The sequence below is a fragment of the Phaenicophaeus curvirostris genome, chromosome 3 (genome assembly GCF_032191515.1).
Source record: "Phaenicophaeus curvirostris isolate KB17595 chromosome 3, BPBGC_Pcur_1.0, whole genome shotgun sequence".
NCBI classification, from domain to species: Eukaryota; Metazoa; Chordata; class Aves; order Cuculiformes; family Cuculidae; genus Phaenicophaeus; species Phaenicophaeus curvirostris.
The window spans coordinates 29,458,972-29,467,460 of record NC_091394.1 but is presented as its reverse complement, the minus strand read 5'-3'; the positions used below and the strand labels follow the sequence as shown (position 1 = coordinate 29,467,460).

Sequence of the window (8,489 nt, the reverse complement as noted above, 5' to 3'; positions counted from 1 at the left end):
CTGGACTGATGCTCTTCAAGGCACGAGTCACTCGAGCCCGAGGAGCTGAGAACCCGCCTCGCGTGGCGTCTGCAACCGCGCCGGGTACCAGCCTGGATGAGGCTACGAGGAACCCGATCGAGGGGAGGGCGTCCCAGCCCCGTGGTTTGGAACTGCCTGGTCTGTAAGGTCCCTTTCCAACCCAGCCCAACCCAGCCCATCCTGCGGGAGGCAGCTCCGCCGAGGGGAGCGGAGGCAGAACGAGCCGCGGCTTTGGAAGCTCCGCTGCCCGCGGAGCCGCCGCCACCCGGGGCGGGACGAGCAGGAGCAGGAGCAGGAGTAGGAGGGGGCGGTGCCGGCGGCGGATGGCGGCGAGGTCGGTGGGTTTGCCTGGGCGGGGGCGTGGGGGGAGGGATGCTGGTGGGCTCCTATTTTCCCCTCCTCCTCCTCCTCGTCGTCCTCCCGTCCCCGCGCTTCCCCCCCGCCCCGCCTCCCTCCCTCCCTCCCGCCCGCCGGGGCCGGGGGGACGCACCGCGCGGGTTTCGTAACCCCGCACCGCGCCCCGCGGGCCGAGCGAGCTCCAGGTGAGGAATCCTCCGCATCCCGGAGGGCGCCGGGGTCACTTTGGAGCGCGGCGGGGTCGGGCTGAGCCCGCGTCGCATCGGCAGGATCCGGATAACTTACAGGCGCGGTTTGGATGGGGGGGTCCTTTGTTTCTCTTGAAGGGTTTGGGTTGGCTTAAGGTTTTCTCTCTTTTCTTTTTTTTATTATTTTTGTGGGTTTCTCCTCCTTCCCCTCCCGATGTAGCGGTAGCTCGGGTGCGGGCATTCAGCGCTAAGACGTCTCGCTGGGTTTTTAGAGCGTGGCTTTAATTTTCCTTAAGCGGAGGAGGAGGAGGAGCGCGAAGCCCCCAGCCCAGGTAGGGTCCGCGCTCCGCGGGGAGAGCGGCGGCGGCGGCGAGTTAGTCACGGCGTTCGGTGCTGCCTCCCCGGCTGGGGTCGAGCTCCCGAAATGGGATTTTACGAACCCCGCCGACATCCCGCACCCGGGAGCTTTCTTCCCACCGCCGGCCGGTGCGGGGACCTCTTGGGAAGCGGCTCTCGCCTCTCCTGGATTGTGGATCCGCTCGGGATGCGGGCACCGGGCTGCTGGGCTGGGGAGGCGTTCGGGGTGTGTTTGTGTAATAGGCGTCTAAAGCAAAAAAAAAAAAAAAAGGAAAAAGCAAACGGGCTTTTGATAAGGTTCCTGAAGTATAAACATAGTATTCCTGTTCTTGTTTCCTCGGTGAAACTCCTTTTCCTCCTTCACACCGATGTGGTCCGTGGTATGCTTGCTGTTCTTTTTTCTTTTTTATTAGTATATTTCAGAGATATTTTCTTTTTTTTTTTTTAATACAGATTCGTTTAGGTTTTTGGGTCTGATCGAGGCTGTTAGAAAATATTTGTAACCTTCCAACTTCTGATGTGTATGATGTAAATTGGTTTTAGCCTTTCTGTAGCCAAGCAGGGGTCACAGGCGTTTTTGAAATGCCCACTGAGTCTGAACTAATGCAGAGCTCATGGAATGATAATAATAGCAACTTATGGGAAAAAAACCCAACCCACTTCTGCTGGAAATGCTATTCTTAGCCATGTAACGGTGCGTGGCTGGATTTCAGCTTCTTATTAATTGCGTGAAAGGCGAAACATAAAGTAGCCCTGGCCGAGGGGTCCGGAGCTGGGACAGCCTGGTGCTCCTGCAGTTAGTGGCACTGGGGTGCCAGTGGCTTTCAGGACGGGGCTCTGTGGAAAATTCCCGCTTGCTTCTGTCGGCAGAACAGTTAGAAAGCCCAAACGTCTGGTTCAAACCTGTAAGGTCTGTCAGAGGGTTTGGACAGCTTGCCAGGTGTGTGAAGACAAATGAAAAAGGCGTTTGTTTTCAGCTGTTTGTCTGGGGGGAGGAAAGTTGGTTGAGCCACACCTGATGGAAGTTTCATAGGCGTGTTATGAAGTGTCCTTGGGAGCAATGGAATATCCAGATTAGAAATGCCAGCAGGGCAATAAATAATACTTTGGCCTTGAAATAGCGTGTTTAGATTATACATGGAAATGTAATAACTTGGAATGAGCTGCTCATCCCAAGATACGCTGTGGATTAGCAGAGCGTGCAGGGAACGGACATGGAGATGCTTCTGGGCGCTGGTCACCCTCCCCCAAGTGACTCACTTGGGCCTCCAGCTTTGCCAAAATCTCTGGGTATGTTTTTTCTTACACCTGTTTCTGGCTGCAGTTCAGACTTCTCACCTTGACCCCTCGATGAACTGGAGCAGGAGCTCCATCAGCCAGTCTGACAGAGGCTTCAGCACATTTTTAACTTTAGTTATGCATGTTGTGTTAGTGCAGTTAAAGAGGGATACACAAAAGCAAGCTTGCATGCAAGGCTTTTAAGCTCAGGGCTGCCTCTTGTAAGCTTTCCAAGGTGTGAACTGTATCCCTTTTTTTTACCGTGGTGCTGAGAACAAATGCCATATTGTGTTTGGGTTCCTTCCTGAAGAGCTGACCTTACTTAGGACCGATACGTACAAAGTAGGAGCAGCAGTGCTTCTCTGCTGGAGTTTTATGGAGATTTAGTTTGTGCTTCGGACCTGAAGTCTTGCTGGAAGCTAATGAAGCTTATACTTTTAAATGCTCAAGCCATGCTTTCCAGCAGAATTTAATTTTCTAAATCGGTGAAATATTTTTCAGGCTGTGACCCCAATCAGTTGATGGTGACTGGAGGATACAGGTCTAGAGTGATGCGTGTGACCTAGATGATGCCCTCCATCAGTTGGTGTGACTCTACCAAAGACCCGGTGATTTTGTGGGCTTGACCACAATGCCGTTGCCTTCGGGACCTGACCCAGGGCACTGGCTTTTAAAAGGGTGGCCTTACATTGCTTTCTGTATACCTGTATTTACTCGTCAGCCACTTCTGCAGCTCTTCTATGCACCAAGTAGCAGTTATTCAGGCAACTAATTCCACTGGCTTGAGCGAGGTTATCCAGCTGAGTAAATGGTGTGCACTCTGAGTTCAAGGTATAGATTTGGGCGTGAGTGCTCTCTTTTTGTGGAGAATGTGGGAAACTAATTCCCAGAGCCTGAGATCCTGGCATGCTTTGAATTCTCTCCTGTTCTTATGCTTTGCCTCTATCCGGTGGGTGGGCGGGTGGGCTGGAAGTGACATGGGAGGCTGGACTTTCCTTTACAGCAAGCAGCTCTTCCAGAAAAATTCCACAGCTGCTCTGTCCATAGTTCCCTGCTTGCTCCACCGATCCTGTTTTCTACACAAATAGGTTTTCTGCTGCCGTGCTGGGCTCTGGAAAGGAAGCAGAGGAGCCCTTAGAACCGATGCAGCTCTGCAGCACCGTCTGTCAGACCGAGCAGCGTTAGAGAAAACTCTTTTAGACCCTCATCAGCAGAACCTAATTGTGCAGCAGCTCCCCAGGTCCTGGGCTGGCAAGGGCTCAGCAGTTGCTGCTCCAGCCAGAGCAGAGTCCATCCCTGCCTCAAAGGAACCTTCTTGGTGCAGGGGGCCAAGCGCCAGCGGAGCAGGCTGAGGGACGCTTGGGGTGACGAGGAGAGTGATGCTGAAATGTCTGGGATGAGATCACCTCCAGAGCTGGGGTTTGGTGAAGGAGAGAGGAGCCCCAGCAGTTTTCACACTTAATAGTCCTTCAGCCTTGACGACGCATTTCACCTCTTTCAGATGCAAATGACTTTGTCTTCCCTGTCTTCTTGCTGCAGAAGTTACCCATTCAGATTAACCTTCAGATGTAAATGAGTTTGTAATTTGCTCCTTCCTGCTCGAGAGGTAGAAAAACCGGGCAGTTGCAGAGTTGAGCTGCAGTGTGCGCTGTGCAGCTCACATTCTCCATTGAGCAAGCTGTCGTTTCCTGGGACAGGGCAGAACAGAGCAGAACGTGGAAGCGCCACTAATCCGGCACACCATGGTTTTCATCTGGTTTTATTTTATTTTAACTTAGTTTCCCCAGGAATGGAGTGTTGTTCCCTGCCCTTTGCATTTGGCCAGTTTCAACCAGATTGTACCAATGGTTGGCTGGCAGGCTTGAGTACTGTATAATGTCCCACTTGTTTTTGTTAAGATTAGTGGCTGCTGGGTACTCTTTGAAGTGGTGCTCTCTCTGGAGAAGAGGAGATTGATTTCAGACATCCCCTATTTTGCCTGGTAGCAGGCAGTCAGGCACTGCATGTGTGGTGGATGGTCAAACATGCAGCACCTTCATGGCCCTGGCCACCTTGTCAGGTGTGTGTGGTCTCCAGGGAAGGGTTGGTGTGAGGTGACACTGGAAGGAGCTGCAGTGGATGTGATGGAGGGGCAGAAGGGCAGAGGATACCTATCTCCAGCAGGCTGGACCTGCTTGTTAGGCCTCCTCACAGCGTGGCTACCCTTCTGTTGGTCAAGCTAAAGCCACTTGAGATTTAGGAAGAGTGGCATGCTGACAGCTGTAGATTGGAGCCTGCTTTCTATGACCTCCGGGACACCTTGGGCTGAACTGAGGTGAGCATTGGAGCAGATGGGAATGTGCCGCCTGGGCAGGACTGTGTGTGTGCGCAAACTTGCACGTGTGCAATGGCAGTGTGATTATCTGGGTGTTCACCGGCATCATCCTGTTAAGTCAATGATAATTTGACAGTGATGAAAAGATGACATTCAGTGCCATACGTTTCTCCCAAAATAGCTTCCGTGAGTGAATACTGTCTCTGATTCCATGCAGCCCTCTCCCCACCGTTACTTTAGGCAGATTTGTGCTTCAGCTGATGCAGTGATGTGAGACGTCAGGGAAACGTTCCTCTAGTGCCAAGTACCCTGGTGTGGATTGAGCTGGTCTGGCATGGGCACCTTGGGTGGTCTGCCTCAGAAATCTGGGCAAAGCTGTACTAAGAAAAGTGGTCTTGCCTTTACCTGGGCGGTGCCTGTGCTAGACAGCTTTTCAGTATAGCTGAGCAGGGTGTGGTGGGAACATTTCTTCCAGACCTGAAGGAAAAGACAGACATCTGTTCAAGCAGCAGCATAAGAAACAGGAGCGTCAGGATGTCAAGGAGCATATGTGATACGTACATGCGATTCCTCAGCTAGCGCGTGTTTTGCTACCCTCTCTGTTGCTGCTAGTCTTCAGACAGAATATGCCTGTTGTCCTGGGGCTTAGAGTGTGGCTTTTCAAAGATTGCCAGTGTCACTCTCTAATGTCAAAATATTAAGTGGCACCCTAGAGGGCTGAGCTGAATCTCAAACACCCATATGCCACTCCTTTTCAAACAGCCTGTTTGACTGATGCAGCAAAGATCAAACACATAATCTGTCAAAGTGAGATGAAGGGAGGAACTGTGTAGCTGACCTCCCCATCATGGGTTACAGAGGATGTGGAGGGAGCAGCAAGCCATGCCAACAGGGCAAAGGTGGATGCTGTTTCCTTTCCCCCCTGCAACTCTGCCTGCCAGAGACTGGTCTAGGCACCTCTGGCATCTGAGCCCAAGACTCTGTGCTGTTAGAGATGTGGCACTTAGTGAAGGAGAATGTCTCTTGCTTCCCCGCTTTTCCCTCCATGAGCACCAACTTGTACCACTGGCAGTGTGGCGTGGTAGGTGGTAGCTAAGAATGGGCTCTTGGGCTTGGACCAGACATCTCATTCGGGTCCCTCCTATGACGGTGCCGGCCACCTGACCTTCTGTGTCAGAAATCCTGAAACAGGCAGTTTGTGAGGTGAAATGTTGCTGCTGTAACGTTTTTGCCTGTTCTTGCTAACCATATTGTGCTAACTGTGTATGTTCAGTGGTGGTGTAATGCTTTCTCTGTCAGGTTTTAAACCAGACTTGAGAGGGTTGCATGCCAAGAGGGAAGGATTGCAATGCTTCCACCACCACAATGGGTTTCTCCAAAACACGTGTGATGGAGAGAGCTGCCCTGGCCCTATTGTCTGTGATACTGCATGCTCCGACTGGCCTGAAATCAGGCAGTGAGTAAATTTCAGGGGATAACTTTCAGTTTTGCAAGCTCTGCCCTTTGAGGATGGAGAAAGGTGGGAGTGAAGCTTGCTTTGTTAGGAACAAAACCGCATGTAAAACTTGTAGTCATAACTGCCAGCACCCATTAGACAAAGTAAAAACACTACTTAAAAGAAAAAGGGTCTGTGTGTGTTTATTAGTGGGGGTATACAAAGACAAAAAGACTTTTTAAAAAGCATGAAGGCTACATAGCAAGCATGCTGTCAGACACACTGCCTCTTGCCAGCTAATATCATGTGCAAATAAAACAAGTTAGGTTGTTGCTATTGCAGCTGCTTTCCCTCATGAAGCAGAGTGAGCCAGACTCGTCTGACTCTGAGAAAGACGTTGGCAATTTGCCTATAGTAGGAGGCACGCAGGGTAATTTACTTAAAAAACTCAATATAACAATTATCCAGGATGAACACATAGAACCCTAATGTTTGCTTGCAGTTGTATTTTCTATGACACATTTTCAGAAGATGTTGCTTGTTGGCTGCATTCACCAGCAAACACAGCCTGGAGGTGATTGTCTTCTTGTTTGACCTGCAGTTAACAGCAATAATTATACTTAAACAAGTTTTTATGTGGGAGGTAGGAGGGATTCAGCGGCTTGGGCAGGAGGCTGTCAGTGGGGTCATTTGGGATCCAGGCCTTTCCTTCTGACCTTGAGCAAAGCAAACGTGTGTCAGCTCTTTAAATCTGATCCATTATGATTTGTTTCAGAGCAATTGATTGATATTGGTCTTGGTTTCCTCCTCTGAAACAACTCCAAAATCCCCAAATATTTGTGAATGGAATTGAAGTTTAAATATAAAGCCTCCCTCTCTCCTCGGATAAAGGTGGAAGAAAATTAATCGTTCACAGCCATCTGCTGGAGGAATCAATCATGCTGGGAGTAGAGTCTGCCAGTTGTTCCACACATTATTAATGATGAAAAGATATAAACATATGAGCTCATAACTATGCTGGGTTTAAATTACTTACAAAATAATGACATTAGGAGAACAATGGGGTTACAAAATCAGGTGGACAAAAGCAAGGAAGTGCCAAGACTAACATGTTGTAGCTCCCCTTTGCATCTGCGTTATGATACAATCTTTAATTTTGTAATTGCATCATTTTTTCCCTTTCACAGAGTCCCTCTTTCAGTGGATAGGTAATTACTACATAATTCGTTTTCTCTTGCCCACATTTACTTTCTGTCTGTGGTTCTCACATCTCTTCACTTTACACCCCACCCAAACCCTGAACTGAGCAGTGCTGCTAATTCCTTCCTGGGGGCTACGCAGATGGTGAAGTTTCTTATTCTTGCAGCATCTCAGGTACAGGTACTATCTTCATTTTTGTAGCTAAGGAATGGAGACAAAGAGAAAACTAAGCTCGAATGATTGAAGTGTCTTCGATTTTGGCTGCCTCAAAGAGATACTTAGAGATGATTTTATTTTTCACTCATCCCAGAACACCTGGCATGATGTAGGAGTTCATTCATCTGCTAGAAAGAAGCACAGAGGTGATGGACGTCAGCTATAGGTCTCAGCACTCTTGCAGGTTAGCCCTAGATGTCTTGGCTTTGCAGAGAGCGGGCACTGCCCCGTTAGACGTCACCTGAAGAAAAACTGATTTCAGGGACTTGCTGAGTATCTTGCAAAGACCATGAAGTTGAGAAAGGGGTAATTTCTGCCTGCAGGTGGTATGTCCACCTTCCTCAAGCAAGGTGGTTGTCTCTTTTCTTTTTCTTCCAGCTTTGACTTGTTCACTGATCTTTCTGACCTCCACTGAGTGAGGCAGGGGCTGAAACACAACCATGGCTTTTATCACACAACCCTGTCTTTTTCCCAAAGCAGCCGATTTCCAGAGCTCAAATGATAAATGATTATTGAATTTGAGATGAAATCAGTGCAGATGTATACAGAAACTGGATGGAGGTTTCATGGTCAGCATTCATTATGATACTTCTTAATTTTGTAGTGCTTGAGTTTGCAGTCTTTGTGGTAAAAATTTAACATACCTGAGTTTGAACATAATTTTCTAACTGTACAAAGGGAAAAGAGGGAGATAAATAAAAAAAATATTCCTGTCACGTGAATCTGCAGTGACCCAGGTCGTACAGAGAGTGTAGACCTTGGGGCTGTACCATTAATTTCTAATCCATGAGATAATGTGCTCAAGAGCACTGTTTGGCTATGGATGGTGGTAGTTGCCAGAGTGGGGTGACATGCTAAGCAGACCATCTGCTGCTGTGTTGAGGGGGTTTCACAGCACAGTGCCAGGAAACCTTCAGATCCCATTTAAGAATGGAGTAGGGAGAACTCTGGTGCTTCCCTCGTCTTCTCTGGCTTGCCTCTGTTTCTCCTGCTTTTTCCTCTATAGCAGCCGAATTTCTCATTCCATTAAGCTCACTCTCCCCTGTTCCCTCTCCTTCCCCTCTGTACCTACGCATCCCTAACATATGCCACATGCTTCTCCTCTTGTTTTCTGGTACCATCA

General features: G+C 49.2%; 1 protein-coding gene across 4 annotated transcripts in view; it reads left to right on the top strand.

Moving 5' to 3' along the window:
• The first annotated feature begins 326 nt into the window (after positions 1–326).
• The window catches only part of RNF152 (ring finger protein 152), a 44,690-nt gene continuing 36,527 nt past the window's right edge, over positions 327–8,489 (top strand). The window contains exon 1 of one of the 4 annotated variants that reach the window (XM_069853530.1): positions 327–355. The gene's annotated coding sequence lies outside the window, so the exon portion shown is untranslated. Of the gene's footprint in view, positions 356–499; positions 564–8,489 lie in introns of those variants that run through there. The other 3 variants (XM_069853527.1, XM_069853526.1, XM_069853532.1) reach the window with 3 other exon arrangements.